This window comes from Delphinapterus leucas, chromosome 18, assembly GCF_059928025.1.
Source record: "Delphinapterus leucas isolate spDelLeu-1000000601 "Yukka" chromosome 18, BTC_Dleu_Yukka2, whole genome shotgun sequence".
Classification (NCBI taxonomy): Eukaryota; Metazoa; Chordata; class Mammalia; order Artiodactyla; family Monodontidae; genus Delphinapterus; species Delphinapterus leucas.
In genome coordinates, this window is record NC_143146.1 from 66,276,287 (window position 1) to 66,295,481 (window position 19,195).

The 19,195-nt window shown below is 36.5% G+C and overlaps 1 long non-coding RNA gene across 3 annotated transcripts in view; it reads right to left on the minus strand.

The window, feature by feature from the left end:
• LOC111175257 (uncharacterized) overlaps nt 1–19,195 on the minus strand; it is a 323,793-nt gene that overhangs the window by 45,361 nt on the left and 259,237 nt on the right. For 2 of the 3 annotated variants that reach the window (XR_016388717.1, XR_016388719.1), the window contains exon 5: nt 1–19,195. This exon is cut by the window's left edge and continues 31,961 nt beyond it; it is cut by the window's right edge and continues 49,563 nt beyond it. The exons of the other annotated variant lie outside the window; for it this stretch is intronic. This is a non-coding gene — a long non-coding RNA (uncharacterized LOC111175257). 3 annotated transcript variants of the gene reach the window in all.

Consider the following 19,195-nt stretch of genomic DNA (forward strand, 5'->3'; position numbering starts at 1 on the left):
GTAATATAGTAACAACTGAAAATAATGATAGAATCATTTAAAATAAAGATCTAACAGGAAAGTTTACATAGGTGCAAAAGGCATTTGTATTACATATTGCATATTTTAATTATACTTAATCTCAAATAAATATTCTATGAAGTGCTGGAAAGGCTTTGTTAGCCCAGACATTGAAACTGTTTTAAGTCCTCTGAGAGCGTGGAACGTCTCTTACTTCTATGTGCTCCACCAGACTAGCACAGTGCCTGCCTCACAGAGCGAGGCAAACCACCTGCCCTGGTGTCATGTAGTGTGTTCAAGCACTTCACAGGCCTCACTCCTCATGCTCCAAAACAGAAACTTTCAGGTGGACTATGGAAGCCCACACGTTTATGTTCCCTACGTGTGTCTCATGCACAGTGAAGTCTGATAACTACTAACATAAAAAGTTACTCAGTAAATGTCTGGTGACTTTGGAACACTGATGAATAGAAATGCAGAAGAACTACATTCAAATTTGCCATTGGAAAAATGTTATCTAGACACGCAGCCCAGTATTCTCCCTCAAAGAGACTGATGACACTAAATTGCCATACTTTTCATTATTTTCATTGGTTAATATCAAAAACTCCAATCACACCTGCTCCACCTTTCAAACCCTGTCACTGGGCCATCAGGAATTACCTTTGTATAATCAGAAAATTCCTCTGAGTACTCGCTCTCTTTTCCTAGCTTCCCCCTCGTCATCTTGGCCTTAACTTGTCTGAAGGTACCGATTTCTCTGTGTCCCTCTCAAGACATGGCTCACACTGAGTACCTCAGGGTGCAGAGGGCATGTTGATACAATGGACTGAATGTTTACACCCCCCAAAATTCACATGTTGAAGCCCAATGCCATGGTATTTGGAGGCAGAGCTTTTGGGGGGTAATTAGGTCATGAGGATGAAGCCCTCGTGAATGGAATTAGTGCCCTTATAAATAGAGATATGAGAGAGCTTTCATCTGCCATGTGAAGGTAAAGCAAGAAGGTGGCCATCTGCAAGCCAGGAAGAGGGTTCTCACCAGGAACCAAATTGGCCAGTACCTTGATCTTGACTTCCCAGCCTTCAGAACTGGAAGGAAAAATTTTTGTTATTTAAGACACCAGTCTGACTAAGACAGTTGGTATCCGACTGGTTCTCCACTGTCACTTCCAGAACAATTAGGAGGCTGATGCTGTAAGCCAGGTTGGAGACGATGGCAAATTTAGACTAAAATTTGTAGTACTGGGAATAGTGAGAAATGCTTAGCCTTGAGATATCAGTGCTCTTCAACACTAAGTTATCAGTGTCAAGTTCTCTTTGTACCTTCTCCTTAGGCAAGCTCATCTGTGTCTGTAACTTCAATTACCATCTACACATGGGTGACTCGCACATACATGTACATTTCTTTGAAATTCAGACCCTTATAACCAATTGATTACTTGGCATCTCCACTCAATTTTCCCAAAATCACCTCAAAATCAACACTTCAAAGTTTTTTCTTCCCCAAAGGTTAACACAGCCCTAACCTGCACACCAACCTGGTCCTCCTCCAGAGTTTCCCATCTCAGAAATGGCGCCACCGCCCATCCTTATACAGTGGTCATGGATTTCTCCATTCCTTTATCGTCTCATATATATTTATCAGTGAGTCTGTTTATTTTACCTCCTAAATATTAGATCAATAGACACTTCTGCATCTCTATCTCCATTCCCCTGGTCCAAGCCACCATTTTCTCTTACTAGCTAGTTTCCTTGCAAATCACTTTTATTTCTCCTCTAAGTCTCCTTTCCTCAGTGCAACAAGAGCGATCCTAACAAATGTCAATGGTTTCTCATTGTTTTTATGATGAAAACCAACATTTTGGATGTGATTATGATAAGGTCTTACATAATTCTCCAGTCATATTTTCTACCAGTACTATCCTTAGAGCCAGGAGAGGGACCTTTGTTGGGCCCATCACTTTGGATGTTTTCCCATACTACACACACACACACACGTGTACACATACAAAACACATTAAGAAACACATGGGAGCTTCTGTCACTAGAATAGGCATTTCACCCTAACACAGTACACCTCATTTCCCTAAACATGTACTCCTTGACAGACACTCGAAGGCCATAAGGGAACATTTCTCCATGTCTCTTCCAATATGTCCTCAAAACAGAAGGTGCTGGCCTCCAAATGCCATGAAGGTTTATAGTTGTTTATACCCCTGCCAACAGCAGGAGGACAGTGCTGCTTCAGAATGCAGAGAGGGTTTAAGCAACATAAACTCTGAGATTAGAGTCTAGTAAATCGATTAATTTGTCAAATCCTTCTTCTCTGATAGCATGAATGTAATAGATTCTTGTATAATTTTACAATATGTGCATGTTCCACAAATATTTTCTCCTGATAGAGTATAACCTATATGAAGGCCAGGACTGTGAGGGTTTCTTGTCCACCCTGGTGTTTAGCATAGCCACATAATGAATAATGAATATTTGTTGATTAAATAAATAAATGTAGAATCAGACAGAAGTGGTGGAGTCACTCAGGCAATTCATTTAACCTCTCTGAAATTTAGTGTGTCACCTAAAATGAGGATAAATACACCTACCTCAGAGGGTTGCTTATGACTGTAACAGCATAATGCCATGAAGAGCACACAGACCCTGTAATTACAATTTATAATAATTCAGTAAATTATAAAAGATGATGTCAATCTTTACCATCATCAGGATTTCCCACATCTTACCATTACTGATTTATGCTATGCTTATTTTTCCAAGTTTTCAGAACAAATTGACTGGAAACTAAATCATAGTGTGCAATTATACTGGAAAACTAAATCCAATGCTTTTTTCTTTTGTTGCCAGTTGTTTTCACAAGATGAGAGCTATAATGAACCAGTACAGCTGAATTTTAACTACAGGGGAGACATTTTATTAAGTGACTCTATTGTGCTGACATAAAAATTGATCCTGCACCATACTGCCTCCCTTGAGCCTCCATTTGTAACTTAACACTCTTTAATTCTCTTCTAGTTATCTGCAGATGGCATTTGAAGAGCATATCAGAAAATCACATCTGAAATTATATTCTGTATCAGAGAGCATTTACTGTTAACTGCCATTACTTTATCATACAGATCTTGTAAAATGAGTCTAATTATATTTGTGTGAATACATTTGTCCTTCCAACACTCTGGCTCTCGGTATCTTGACCCTCTTCTCCCCCAGTGACGTCATCCTTCATGCTACCTCAACCACTCACCCTCATGGTCGTAGCATTGAACTTGATATTACCGATGTTTGCAGACCCACCAAATCTCAATTTCCAGCCATTCCACACCTTTCTCCTCAAACTTCCAACATCTTGTTGCCTCTCTTAACACCCACTGATGACCTTGCTTCCTTCCCCACCCCCAAAATAGAAGCACTCCTCTATTCTCTTTTTCAATATGGCAGCCAGATTGATCCTGACAGAGTGTAAATCAAATCATGCCATTCCTCTGATGAGAAACCACCCTTCCATGAGTTATTATCATGCTCAGCATAGAAGCCAAGCCCTACAATGGCCTCAGAGCAGAGTAAAAAAGAGGCACTACTGATAACTATACCAGGACAAAAGGCATAAACTGGGAATCTTCTATGCAAACTGGGAAGTATATTTCCCCTACATAGATCTGGCTTCCATGAGCTCTCTGACCTTATCCCCTACTGCTTTCCCCTTGCTTACTGTGGTACAGAGTTTGAGGAACTTTCTGTTCCTCAAACACACTAGGCACGTTTCAGTCTAGGGTTTTTTCTCTACTATTGTCTTTGCCTTAAACATTCTCCAAGATATCCTCTGCATTTACGCCCTCTCCTCCTTCAAGTCTTCACCTTCCTCAGTGAGGAAAGACCTTCCCTTGACCCATGATCTAAAAACTATCACATACCCACCTCAATACTCTTTCTCCTGCTTTAGTTTTCTCTTTAGCCATTATCCTCATCTACTATACTATATAGTTTACTTATTTGTTTTGTTGTTGTCTGTGTTCTGATACACAAACGCACAAGTATGTAAGATCTCTTTGGGCAGGAATTCAGGAGAGGGCCTTTTGTTGTTGTTCCAAACTGGAAGAATACAAAAGACCCTCAATAAACATTTACCTTTAAGTCTGACTTAGAGTTACTCAAGTTCTTATTCAGTTCAGGTAGCCTCATCCATCTAACATGGTCCATTCTCCCAAGAAATGAGACTTTCAGCATCTTAAATGTAGATTGGATGGGTAAAAAGAAAAATCATGTAAAACATTAAGAGAATAAAAATTATGCTCATGACCAGAGCAAAGGAAGGTAAGAAAAGATGAGGATTTTGTGGGCTGGAGTAGGAGAAGGGAAGTGACCCATAAGCTTGGCCTTGAAGAAAATGGAACTTGAAGGAAAGAAGAAGAAAGGGAGCTTTCTGAGCAGGAAGAAAAAAGCTGGCAAAGCAGGAAGACAGAAATGAGAATGATGTCTTAGTTCAGATTTTTCCACAAGCAGACCCTGAGCAGGAGGTAGTTTGAGTGTGATGCTTGGAAGCACATGTGAGGAAGGAGAGAAAGTGACACAGAGAATGGACAGAAGCCAATGAAGTGTAGCCAACTGTAGCTTAATTCTCCTAGAGAATTCTGAGACACCGTACTAGCTTCCTATCGCTGCTATAACAAATTTACCACAAACTTGGTGGCTTAAAACAAATTTATCATCTTACAATTCTGGAGGTCAGAGGTACAAAAATGGGTCCTATAGGGTTAAAGCCAAGGTGGCAATGGAGTTGTATCCCTTCCAGAGGCTGTATGAGAAATCCTTGACTTCACCAGGTTTTAGAGGCTGCTCATATTCCCTGGCTTAGGGCCCCCTTCAGGCAATGGCATCATTCTACTTCCATTACCACATCTCTTTCTCTGACTCTCCTGCCTACCTCTTTTTCCTGATAAGAACACTTATAATTACATTGAGACCACCTAGATAATTCAGGATAATCTCCCCATCCTAAAATTCTTAATTTAATAACATCAGCAAAGTCTCTTTTACCGTGTAAAGTAGCATATTCATAGGTTCTAGAGATTAGGATGTGATATCTTTGGCGAGGAGGTGGTGTTGGGGTGGAGGGGGTTCGAGTTGGGGGGGTGCATTGTTCTTCTTATACAGATAGCATGTGGAAAAACTTCAGAATCATTCACTCCAACACCAAGGATGGGGAACCTGGGACATATTGCACTGATTTCTAGCCCTGACCATTGCATGAAAGTTGCGTTGGGTTGTACCTGCCTGCAGCTGAGCAAATTCTCAGATGCAGGAGGAAGCCATCAAACAGAGATAAAGTTGCTGGAGATGGGATGCTGTCAGTGGGCAGAAATTGTTCTGAGGGCAGGGCATCATTGTATGTGGTAGCCAAGGAGGACAATTAGGAGTGTGTATGGGGGGAAACCACAGGATACAGTACTTGAACAGATAAGACTGGCACAGGTTATGCAGTGGTCTGAAGGCTAAATCGTTGACTTTAGGAAAACATGAATTTTTTTTTTTTTTTTTTTTTTTTTTTGTGGTACACGGGCCTCTCACTGCTGTGGCCTCTCCCGTTGCGGAGCACAGGCTCCGGACGTGCAGGCTCAGCGGCCATGGCTCACGGGGCCAGCAGCTCTGCGTCATGTGGGATCTTCCCGGACCGGGGCACGAACCTGCGTCCCCTGCATCGGCAGGCAGACTTTCAACCACTGCACCATGAGGGAAGCCCAAAAACATGAATTTTTAAGAGAAGAGATGAAAGCAATATTTTAGGACTATTTATCTCACAGAAAAGTACTGGGAGCCCAGTCCTCTAATAATCCAGAGGTAAGATGATAGAATGCCACTACTAAAGTTTAAACCTGAGAACTGAGAGGAAGCAGTAAGGGCAGAAGGAAAATTAAGGCCTAAAGTACTAAAAATAGGAATCAAGGGAAAGAAAGAAAAATCAAAGATATCATAAGATTTCTATCTTAAAAGGCTGAAATGATAGTGATTATAAGGAGTTGAGAATGAAAACTCATTTGAAAGAATGGATAGGTTCAAGTTCAGTCTCATTAAATTTTAGATAAGATGATGGTGGTATATATCTAAATGAGCTGTCAAGTCATAAAAATTCCTCTAAATTATCCCTTATCTACACATTTCCAGTTAAGTTGGAAATCTTATTCAAAACAGTTAAGATAATTACCATTTCATTTTGTGTGTAGTAGAGCAAATACTTTGACATTTTTCATGAGTTCAGTTCCATTAGTATATTTCCAAGCTCATCTATATCAGTTTTATAGCATACTTAATATGAAACTAGAGTTTCTTGGAACCAGAGTTTTATACTAGAAGTCATGTAATAAGTTACAGTATTATGAATATACTTTCCAACTACAGACAAACCAGAAAGGCAGTATTGTATATTGAAAATCACATTGGTCTCAGAGTCCATGCATCTGGATAAGAGTTCTACCTAGCCCTTATACGACCTAACTGTGCAAACTTGGGAGAGTCACTTAAATGCTTTGAGTCTGTATCGTTATTGATCCTAAGGGAGGTGGAGTAGGTTCTCTCTAATGTTCTTCCTAGCTACAGAAGCCTCAGCTCTCAGCAGACAAACTGCTAAGTTTATAAGCAGTGTAGTCAAATTCTAATCACTCCAATATAGTACACATTTTATCTGAGTATATTATTGAATTGACTGCTTTTTAAAGCCAAAGTGAAAAAATATGAGTGGTAAGCACTATGTTATTAATAGATAAATCAATTCACATGTTGTGAACTGGAACTACCATGACACAACCTACATTAGAATTATTAATGATATCTTATACTTGGTAGCATTTTACAGAGTTCTTTTAAACATTCTTCACTTAATCTTAAAAACTACTTCATACATGTCTTAATATTTATTTCATTTTATAATTGAGGAAACAGATTCAGCTGGGCAACTGCCCAAGGTTAAACAAACAGTTAATGACAGAGTCTAGATTCAAACTCACCTCTAGCACCAAGTCCAACAGTTTTTTATAACACTAAGATATTTCTCATTATGCCAGGCATGGAATGTCTAAATGTAATTTGAGGTATTAGAATAAATTTGGATTTATTTAAATAGAATTTGACAATTACATAAGCATTATCTTTTGTAATGATTACTTTCTCTGTTGTAGAATATATAATATTGTAAGTGTTTAGATGGTTTACTTATATATCTGGGGAAGGAGATTCTCAAGGGTGGAGAATATGTCTGTTATCTGTATCTACCATGTGACCTGGCACAAAGTAAGTTCTAAAATGGTTTTATGTCTGAATGAATATAGTGACTTGAACTGGCATATCCATAGAGTATTTCATCACTGTTTAATACTTGTAATTACTGACTACTATCTTTATTGTGTGAAAGATGTTAAAAGCTGCCATACATTTTCACAGGGTAGTTTTCTCAACTGTCATACAAAAAGAAAAAAAAAAGCTGTAAGCCAGGGAATAGACAAATTCACAATAATAGTTGAAGTCTGTAAAAATACTCTCAGTAATTTATTGAACAATGAGAGATTTAAAAAGGCAAAGATAAAAGAGACCTGTATCTACCATTTTATATAATGACATATTTATACCTTCAACAACTACAGAATACACATTCTTTTCAAGTGTACATGGAATATTCACCAGGACAGAATGTGTTGGGCTACAAAGTAATTCTTAATAAATTTAAAAGATCGAGGTTTTACAGAGCACGTTTTCTGATCACAACAGAATTTAACAAGAAATTTTTGGAAATAGCAATAAATGTAATTATATTCCTATATACCAAATCATAGAATGCTTTTATGTGTACATGATTTTTTTGCCCACCACATAATAGGTGTTCAGTATGTATTTATAAAGGATGGATGAATAAAGCCACTTTCTTATGATTATAAAAGCTCTTTGTAAGTTAGGGGAAAAAAAAACTGTGAAACAGTGAAGGTTTTATTAAAAATTAGAAATCCAGTCTTTATAATTCAGTCCACATTTTTCAGTCGTCAGATAATCATATCATAATATACACCAGGCAAATATTTTTACCTGTTTGGATGAAATTGAGCACAAAGATAAACGAGTCAAGTTATCCCCCAAATCATTTTACCTCTTCCCCGAGGAGATTTAATGTTAGGTCAAAAGGCTAAAACAGGCAGTCGCTTTCCACTTCAACCTGAGAGCAACAAATTAGCTCTTAACTCTTTGACTCTCACAGGTTGTGCAGCTTTTCTTTTGTGTTAAATATTTAACCTCCCCAAAAGGTTTAAGGATGCCTTTTAGAATAATCTAACATTACATATTCTCTGTTTCCTGTATGATGATCCCTTCATTTTACTCCTTGATGCAGCATGTAACTAAATTCCTAAGAAACCCAGTTCACAATCACACCATCCAAACCTTTGGGCCAGGGTACGTTTGTCTTCATGAGTGTTTGGAAATCATTAATGAATATCTCAAAATTTGAATAACAAAAGTATCATTTTTATTACCATTTTTAGGACTATTTCACAAACTCTAGGACAAGTTCATTAAAATCAGCTTACTTATATTTTGAAAGAATTACAGAAAAACAAACATATTATTTCTTGAGAAAGCATTGTTCCAATATCCTAAAGCTACCAAGAACTTTATAAATAATCTGCTTGCCTATTGCTATCATAATCAAGGCAGTTCTTATTGTAAAGAACATTTGAGAATTTAACAAGCATTAAAACAATGAAAACTCTGGATAAGGAAGGGGTGAAGGTATCCAACAGGGGCTAGTTATGCCTAAGCTGAGCTGTGAAGACTCAGTAAGATCTACCTAGGTAAAAGGAAGTTGAGGGGGAGGTATTTCTGGAAAAGGCAACAGCAAAAGTGAAGGCAAAGAAGCAGAGAAAGACGTGGGTGGGTGTTTGGGAAACTGAAAAGAGTTTGATAAGCTTGAGGCAAAAGTTGACCAGGAGAGTGTGATGAAAAATGAGACTGAAGAGTTTGTCAGGAACCTGATTATAAGCTGCCTAGGACACTGTGGCAAGATAGCAAGGATTTTGGATTATATCCAAGCAACTATGGAAAACCAACTGGGAAATTTTAACTGAGTGGTGATATGATCATGCTTATAAAAGAACACTTATTCTGGTGGGTAATATTAAGTGCATTCAGAATAGTCATAAATATCAATGTAGATACTTTGAAGGCCTGACCTAAGCTGACGACTGAGGAGAATAATATGGGAGTACACTATTTTTCCTTCTCTCCATATTTCCCACCAATAACCCATAAAATTAAAACACCACCACAAAAAAAGAAAATATTGGACTGTGACTTCCAGTTGGTGACACTGAAAAAAAAGAAGTGAGCTTTGGGGACAAACCCACACATCAGAGAGATCATTGCTCTCCTCCCAACTGAGTCCGTACAGTAAGCAAACCATATCAGAGCCCTGGGTCTGCCTTTTTTAAGTTATTTTATTTAATTATTGATATATTTTATAAGTTTAAGGTATATACTGTGTTCATTTGATACAGTTATTCATTGCAATATGATTACCATCTAAGTAGCTTTAGTTAAAATCTCTATCACATTACATAACTATCATTTCTTTTTTGTGGTGAGAACATTTAGATTTAGTCTCTAGGCAACTATGAAGTATTGGGTTGGCCAAAAAAGTTCGTTCGGGTTTTTCCATTACATCTTATGGAAAAACCCAAATAAACTTTTTGGCTAACCCAATATATAATACTGTATTGTTAAAGATACTCATATGTTGTGCATTAGCTCTCCAGAACTTATTCATCTTCTAGTTGCAATTTTGTACTCTTTTAACATCTCCCCAATTCTACCAGCCCCTGGTAACCAACATTCTACTCTCTGTTTCTGTAAGTTTGGCTTTTTTAGGTTCCACATATAAGTGAGATCATACAGAATTTGTCTTTCTCTGTCTGGCTTATCTCACTTGGCACAATGCCTTCAAAGTCCATCATGTTGTTGCAAATGGCAGGACCTCCTTCCTTTTTGAGGCAGGCTATCAGGCCCATCTCTTTATATACCCCTTTTCCCAGGTTTTATTTCAGGGGTTTGAGCAGGCTGTATGCCATGCAGTGGTTTCCCCAGGTAAGCCCTGAGATCTAGACCTGGGGTAAAGTATCAGGAAGTCTCATCCTGATCACAAATTCAAGCTTCACTTTCCAATCCAGCTTTAGTAATAATAAAGCTAATATTTTAATCTTTATCTGAAGGCCATGTCTATTGCCAATTGATTCTCAGAGAGAAAAATCAATTTCATAGGACTGGATGACTAAAGGTGGAGAAAAAGAGGGGAAGGGGAGTCACAGGCAATCCCTACATACAAGCCTTTCTCAACAGCTTCTCCACCACAGTCACCAAGAACTGCAATTCAGTGAAAATGTCAATGATTAATCCAGCTTGGAAAAGGAATTTCTCTCTAACATGGCATCTTTGGTCTCAGTGGGTTCAGGCAGAAATGCTCTGGCAGAACATTCAAGGAAAGAAGCAGTGCCAGAATATACATCCTCAGCCCACTGTACGAACAGAATGCAAGCAGCCCTCCATCTGCTCACTACCCATCACTTTTCCACAGTCAGTCAAAGGCACAGCCAAGGAAAACAGCTTTATTAACACCACATGGCTATTGACTTCCCTGCAGGTAGGCTGGGGACTGGAACCCCCTCAAACTAGGGACTCACCCAGAGATGATTCACATTTCTGAGAAAAGCACTGGTAAGACATTAAATGGCATGCAAAAGGTATTTGTTATTTAAAGTAAACTTAAGTGTCACTGACATCTCACATGAAGACTATATATAAACTGTGTCCCATTTTTCCTTTTTTCACTATTAGGACCTGAAATCCACACAGGGCCAAAATCCAATACTCCATCATCTGTTGGCCCTCATCTTTTCTAGCTCCCTCTGGGCCTATGTTCTCATGTTGTGAAATTCAAAACTATTCAAAGAAACTGTGTGTTGTGGATTGCAAACTTCTCAGTTAACTTGCTGAATTCATTAGTTTTTTATTCATAATGATATTGAGAATTAGGACAAATGTCATAATATATGAACTGAAATCAATAAAGCATTTCAGTAGTCTACAGGACTTCATGTCATCTTAATATATCCTGAAGCATAAAGCCTTTCAAAAATACATTAGTGCTTAAAGAAATGGGTAAAAACAATAAATGCATGTCCTTGATATATTTCATATCAATAAACAATACCACACACAAAACTTTGATTGCAATCTTGACTGAAGGACATTGATGTATTATACATTCTACTGTTTTTATATCTGGGATGTCATTAATTGAAGAAGAGTTAATATGAACTACTTCTTGCTGCTCCTAATATAAAAATGAAGAAATTTTTCACATAGTCAATTTCTTCACTATTTTTCACATAGTTTTTCTTCAAAGAAATCATTAAATTTCAAAGAAAGCATTGGGTCACCTAGCACACAGCCATCAATCAATTTACTGAATGAATTGATCAATGATCACATATGATCCTGACTCATCAATGCAGAGAGGAGGAAAGGTAATTTGGGTAAAAGAGATAAAAGAATAACTTCCTTCTAATGTTCAAGAATCCTATTTTTAAAAAGAGAAAGGAAACAGTAGAAAACCAGGAGAAGATAATCACCCAAGAGCTATTTTTTTATTCAGCTACATATACAAATGCACACACAAACTAATCCTATCTCTATCACACCTCAAGTAAAGCTAAAGTTGTATTACAAGGAAATCTATTAGTAGAAAAAGCAGGAATTTTACCAATGCTTTTTTTTTGTATCCCAGAATATATTAACCTAGTTACTGCCCTTTATTTCAAAGAAAAACAATGGTCAGCTAAGAGCCTCTGGTATTCAGGAAAGAGGTATTTGGAGAACACATTCATGCAGTATCGACATCTATATAGTAACCACATGTTTCTTAGAGTGAAACATAAGTTGGGAGTCTAGAAAACACACATATTCTAAGTTCTTAATAATATATTTATATTGAAACCTACTTTCATGTTAAAAATACTATTACCCAATTTACTCACCTAAGGAGTAGAGACTACTTTATCAGGTTTATAACTTGGATAAATAATAAGCTATTCGTATCATATTCACATGAACTAGATATCACAGATGCTTCAGAAAATCTCCCTCATTTAGAATGATAGATTAAAAGGCTATGCTTGCTCTTAAGCTTAGCTGTTTTACAACTCATAATGAGATCCCATATTAGGTTTGGTTAACACTATGTTCTATCCTAAAAAATTTTAAAAAGATAAAAAATATCTCTGATGCATTACAAGGCAAATAATCTCATAAATAAATGATCAGTGATATTCTAGTTACCTGCCACATTTGCAGCATTTTAAGTTTGTCCTTAAAGAATGAAATTGACATTCAAAAGTAAAACAGCTAGGCAAAAATTAATAAATACTGTATAATCATGTATATATCTTGATGAAAGTTGGTTTATGAGTAGAAAAAGTTCTGAAAAGATATATACTAAATTTTGTTAGTTATTTTCTTTTTCACTTATCTGTATTTTTTGAAAACAATTTGATAATACAAAAAATACTTGAAATTATATTCATGTTCAAGATTTATAGTAATCACTTTGCTACTTGAAAATACAAAATTAAAGTCAATTTCATTTTAATTTCAAGAAGACAGGCTCATGATTGCGTGCTCCTTTATCTATTACAAGAAGTCTGAGTTCTGGAAAGCCTTACATTCCCTCATTTGCTACCAATTTAGCAGCTGCTTCTTTTGTTCATTTGGACAGCTCTTTATTCCCTGAAGGCCAGAGATGAAGCTCAGCTATATGAATCATCACTACTTACCACATGTTATTAATCTGACCTAACTTGGTATTTCTCAGCTGCGGGTCTCATTCAACTTTTAATTTTCTGTGATTGGCAGACATAGCACCTCACTGAGGATGTGTAGCCTCCAGCCTTTCTCCTAGTCACTTGCCTCCCCTTTTGGAAAATCCTGGGCTGCTCAGGAAAACAGCAACTTGACAATTTGATTAAATGTGCTTGTGCATCTAACCTAGAAGAGACTTCAGGCCTAAACTCTAGATTATAGTTATGTGGTGGTAATCGTAGCAGTTTTTGTGCTTACAGCAGGAGGACACAATTTTTTTAACTAGTAATTTAAAACAATGTTTGTGCATTGGGTTCAGTGGCTGCCTCAAACTCTACACCAGAATGTTGAAGAGAGAAGATCAGTTTCCTCTTGCTCCTTTCTTCTCCTCCTCTGTGTAACACAATAACTACCCAAAGTATTTAGACCTGTGCTACTCCAGGAAGTGTCTTCCAAGTTGATATAACCATACTTTTCACAACTGGATAGAGCTTGCCATTTAGGTAACAAATTTATATTTGCCGGTGTCTTTTTATTCCCATACAGACAACAACATTTTTCTACGGATGTGAGTCTGTGATGGGATTTCCAGATCAACTCCGTGAAGTGAAAAAAGGATGAGAGAAACTGAGGCCCAGGAAAATGAAGCAACTTGGCAAGCTGTCTCGGGTTGATTCTCTTCAGCCCTGGCCATCCCCACAGGGGCTGACAGCTGAGGGCTCTTTTTGCGGCGCTGCCAGCAGCGGGTAGCGTAAATCCTGCAATTCTGAGTGTCCACAACACAAGGACATAAAAAAGATGGCAGAGCCAGAATTAACTTGGCTACTAACTCCACACCACTTCCTTGCATTTCATTGGCAGAGCGCTAAACCAGTATCAGCAAATAATTGACTACCACATAAACTCAGGGGCACGATGGCCAGAGACAAAGACAAATCAGAACAAAACCTCGGAGGTTAACCACATCCTCTTTTATTATTTTAAATGTAATTGCATTTTTATCAAGATAATTCATGTATCTAGCTTTAAAGGTAATGCTACAACATTACAAAGGTAATACTGAAATGAAAAAAAGGAGTCTCTAGCATACCCATTCAGACCTCCCCAGGCTGTCTCCAAAGGAAACTAATTTCAGTCCTCTTTAGCTGGTTTTTTTTTTGGTTTTTTTTTTTTTGGTATTTGTCTCCCTATTTTTAAATGACAGGCTTACATATCTTTTACTTGATGTGACAGTTTCAGATATTATCTATCAGCTCCCTGTTATGAAAGATGAGGATTTAGCTGCTTTATATTCCTATAGTGGCAATCTTTCTCTTACTCTGTTACTACCTCTCCCAATATCACCCCTTCTAATACCACAAATATTATATCAATTGTCATAGCTCATATTAATGTGACTTAAATATTATCCACAGCTGATCCACATCATGAACTAAAATTTTGTTTCTCCTGGAATTAATTGCTATTTTTTTAATTTGCCTTTTTATACACCTATCACTAATTATTCCCCAAATTCTCTGACTGAACTATAAAACTCCTCCCAATATAATCAGACACACTTCCTAATCCATCAGTTCCTTTTATTTTTGTTGAGTGCTTTGCTCCAGGAGCACTCCCTCCTCTTCTCCAGCCTAGGCCATTGTTGCACTATGCCTGCTGCTCAGCTGTTGCCATAGCATTTCCCTTTACCATCATTCTAAAATCTCCAAAGCCTGTGCACTCACTATTTTCTGGATCCCAACTCTTCCTCTTTCATCTTCCTCTCTGTCCTTTCACTGTAGGGATCATCTGTTCCCTTCGTGAGAAAGAATACTTGGAAGATATAGTTTTTAGAACTTCCATATCTCAAATGGTCATATTCTGGCTCTATGTGTAATGTGCAGTTTAACTTGATATTGAATCTAGGTTGAAAAGTTATTGTCCAAGACAGGCTTGATACTTTGTCCACTAGTTACCATTGTTGTTTACAAACCTGAGTCATCCTGATTCCTATTCCTTTGAATACGTATTCTGTTTTATTTCTCTATGGAAGTTTTTAGGATCTTCAATGTCTCCTTAGTATTTTGGACTTTCACAATGAAGAGGCTCAGCATGAGTCTTTCTCATTAACTGTGCTGAATACTTACTAGGACTTTTCAATCTAGAAAAGCATGACTTTGGTTATGTGAAATTTCCTTGTATTTTGTCTCTATTTTGCTTTTCTCCATAACCTCTAGCCTCCTTAGGAAAGGGCAGTTGGTTGTATACTAGATCTCTTAGCTTGACCATCTACTTCTTCTATCCTTTATTCTTTTTTTTAAAGTTTTTATTGTAGTTGATTTACAATGTTGTGTTAGTTTCAGCAAAGTGAATCAGTTATACATATACATATATCCACTCTTTTTTTAGATTCTTTCCCCATATAGGCCATTACAGAGTATTGAGTAGAGTTCCCTGTGCTATTCAGTAGGTCCTTATTAGTCATCTATTTCATATATAGTAGTGTGTATATATCAACCTCAATCTCCCAATTTATCCCTCTTCCCCCTATCCCCTCGTAACCATAAGTTTGCTTTCTACATCTCTGACTCTACTTCTGTTTTGTAATTAACTTCATTTGTACCCTTTTTTTAGATTCTACATATAAGCGATATCATATGATATTTGTCTTTCTGTGTCTGACTTACTTCACTCAGTATGACAATCTCTATGTCCATCCATGTTGCTGCAAATGGCATTATTTTGTTCTTTTTTATGGTTGAGTAATATTCCATTGTATATATGTACCACATCTTCTTTATCCATTCCTCTGCTGATGGACATTTAGATTGCTTCCATGTCTCGGCTATTGTAAATAGTGCTTCAGTGAACATTGGGGTGCATATATCTTTTCGAAAATGGATTAAAGACCTAAATGTAAGGCCAAACACTATAAAACTCTTAGAGGAAAACATAGGCAGAACACTCTTTGACATAAAACGCAGCAAGATCTTTTTCGATCCACCTCCTAGAGTGATGAAAATAAAAACAAAAATAAACAAATGGGATCTAATTAAACTTAAAAGCTTTTGCACAGCAAAGGAAACCATAAACAAAATAAAAAGACAACCCTTAGAATGAGAAAATATATTTGCAAACGAAGCAACCAACAAGAGATTAATCTCCAAAATATATAAACAGCTCAATATTAAAAAAACAAGCAACCCAATCCAAAAATGGCCAGAAGCTCTAAATAAACATTTCTCCAAAGAAGACATACAGATGGCCAAAAAGCACATGAAAAGATGCTCAACATCACTAATTATCAGAGAAATGCAGATCAGATCTACAGTGAGGTATCACCTCACACCAGTCAGAATGGCCATTATCAAAAAATCTATAAACAGTAAATGCTGGTGAGGTTGTGGAGAAAAGGGAACCCTCCTACACTGTTGGTGGGAATGTAAATTGATACAGCCACTATGGAGGTTCCTTAAAAAACTAAAAATAGGACTACTATATGACCCAGCAATCCACTCCTAGGCATATACCTAGATATCCTTTATTCTTTCTCTAATACTCTATCTTTTAGGCTTTTTGTTTTAGTTATTAGAAAATTTCATTAACATCTTCCAATTTTTACTAAATTTTTCATTCCTGCTCTAAATTTTTTATTTCCAGAAGCTCCTTCTTCTGTACTACTTTACTTCTACTTTTAAAGTATGCTAGGTTATTCCCTGAGAATATCAATTTTGTTTTGAGTTTTTAAAAACTTTTTTTTTACTAACTGCATTTTTTCCCTTTTACTCAAAATTTTCAAAGGCTTTAAAACCTACGGTTAAATAGGCTCTCAGAAAAATGTATAAGTGATCATATAGCCAAGAGATGGGTTATTAAATATTTTGTACTGGAGATTATTCTGATAATTTAGTATTAAAATAACCTTTCATTTATGCCCTTATCAAAGACAAATATGAATAAGTGGTAGCACAGAAAATCAAAAGGCCTTGACCTAATCATTTGATTTATGGTTATTTGCTCCAGGTCAGACATAAATGAGTGAAAGCATCACACTGGCCACTCCTCATTCAGAGGAAAAAAGAGTCTCTAACACTGTAAAGGAGATCCCTTTCTTTACAGTTAGCCTTCTCATAAACAAGCAAACACTGGCTCTATTTACATAACCTTGAGTAACCTCAAGAAAACCCAAAATTTGGGTGATAAAGTAGGATTTTTTTCCTTATACATCAAAAGGTTAGAGAGTGTGGAACAGCTTTTTTCCAAAGAAGAGGAAACAAATCATGTTAATAAATTCTCAGGAATTCAGGGACTATGTAGGGTATCTTCCAATAAATATCTTGAACATATTTCCACTTATAAAATATCTATATCTGGCAGTTTCCCTGCCAGCTAAAGGGGATGTAATAGTTCATTTTTCTGTTTCCAAGAACATTTTTTGCACATCATTTTGCCATAGAATGGAGGAGGAATTCTCCTCAGTAACAACTCTACTTTTCAGGAACTGTAATCTCTCTTCACTAAGAACAGTTATATTTCAAGGAAAAAAAAAAATCACACAACAAACAACAAACTAAATAAAAGATAAAACGTAAGGCACAAAATAGAGCATATTTTCTTTCTTTTTCTTTAGTTTGTTTACTAGATCATTTCTATTTAAGCATGTGAATATAATCAGCAACATTTCATTTCTACAAACATGATCCTATACTTAGCTTACCTTGTGCCTCGGTTTTATTATTATGTAGTCTAAGGAAAATTTTTGAGAACATTATACTATTCATCTGAGTCAAAACGCTTAACACCAAATGAAAAAAAATTTCTTAAAACATAAAAAAGCAAAAGAATTGGAAAAGTAAACAACTAATTGTTCAATCCTATGGTGTCTACTTGTAGGAAGCAGTGTAACAGAATTGTTGGCCAAAACTGTAATTAAAAATGTCATATCAGGGTATTTCTCTATTCTGTAGTCAATGATTTAAGAACCAACAGTAAATTCTAATTTGTACCTATAATGTTTTCATGAAAATATGGGTTTTTAAAAAATAGTATATAGCATAAAAATTCTAGTTGTAGATTATTTGTCACAGTAATCTTTGCTATTTCAAATTATCAATTTTGTTTACATTTTTACTGTTTGGATTGCCCCATGAGAATATAAACTCCATGAGATCAGGAACTTTGTCATCTTTTTCACTGCAGTATCCCCAGCACAAAGTGACTCAATGAATATCTGTTGAATAAAGTAATTAACAAAACTTTTACACTTTTACACTAACATGACCCTATGCTTTTATTTAATCCTCACAAATATTCTGTGCTGTGGTATTTTTATCTCATTTACTGCTAAAGAATGAAAACTTTAGATTTGAATAGAACTGACTTCTCCAATACTTCTATACATAAAGAAATCAAATATAATCTAATATTTATCAACAGTTCATTAATCCAATCCTGTTACTTCTGTGGGATTACTGAATTTAACTTGATTTCAATTCAAAAATGAATTTGTGGGACAGATACTTATGATAGCAGGAATAACAAGTAAATTTCAAAGAAAGAGCAACTCCATTTTTAATTTTTATGATTACTTGTGCATTTTAAAGTATATAATTTGAAATGTTTTAGGAATTCTACTGATTCACTTTACCATAAGTACACCAGTTTTCTTTTAATTCTTGTGAATTTTTTGTCATCAATTTATTCAACAACTATGTCAACAAATATATTCATGTATTCAACATATACACTTATATATCTGTTGATTAATATTAGTACATTTATATTCATTCATAAAGAGAATTCTGACTATTTTAAAGGCACCATGCTGAGTCCTAGACCCATGAAGCCATAAAAAATAGAAGTCAAATGAATCTCATTAAGCAAATTCATATTGATGTTTTTCAAACCTCCATCTTTTTTTTTTTTTTTTTTGCGGTATGTGGGCCTCTCACTGTTGTGGCCTCTCACTGTTGTGGCCTCTCCCGTTGCGGAGCACAGGCTCCGTCCGCGCAGGCTCAACGGCCATGGCTCACGGGCCTTAGCCGCTCCGCGGCATGTGGGATCTTCCCGGACCAGAGCACGAACCCGTGTCCCCTGCATCGGCAGGGGACTCTCAACCACTGCGCCACCAGGGAAGCCCCTCCATCTTTATTTTAGAACATGAAAGTCATCCACTCTACACTTTATAAAATGATGTGCTCACCATATTTCTGAAAATTGCAGATAATAAGGCACAGTAAATATGTACCATCCTTGTTTTCTCTAATCATCTTTCCTAAAACTCATCCGTCCAATGAAATTGTCTAATTAGACTC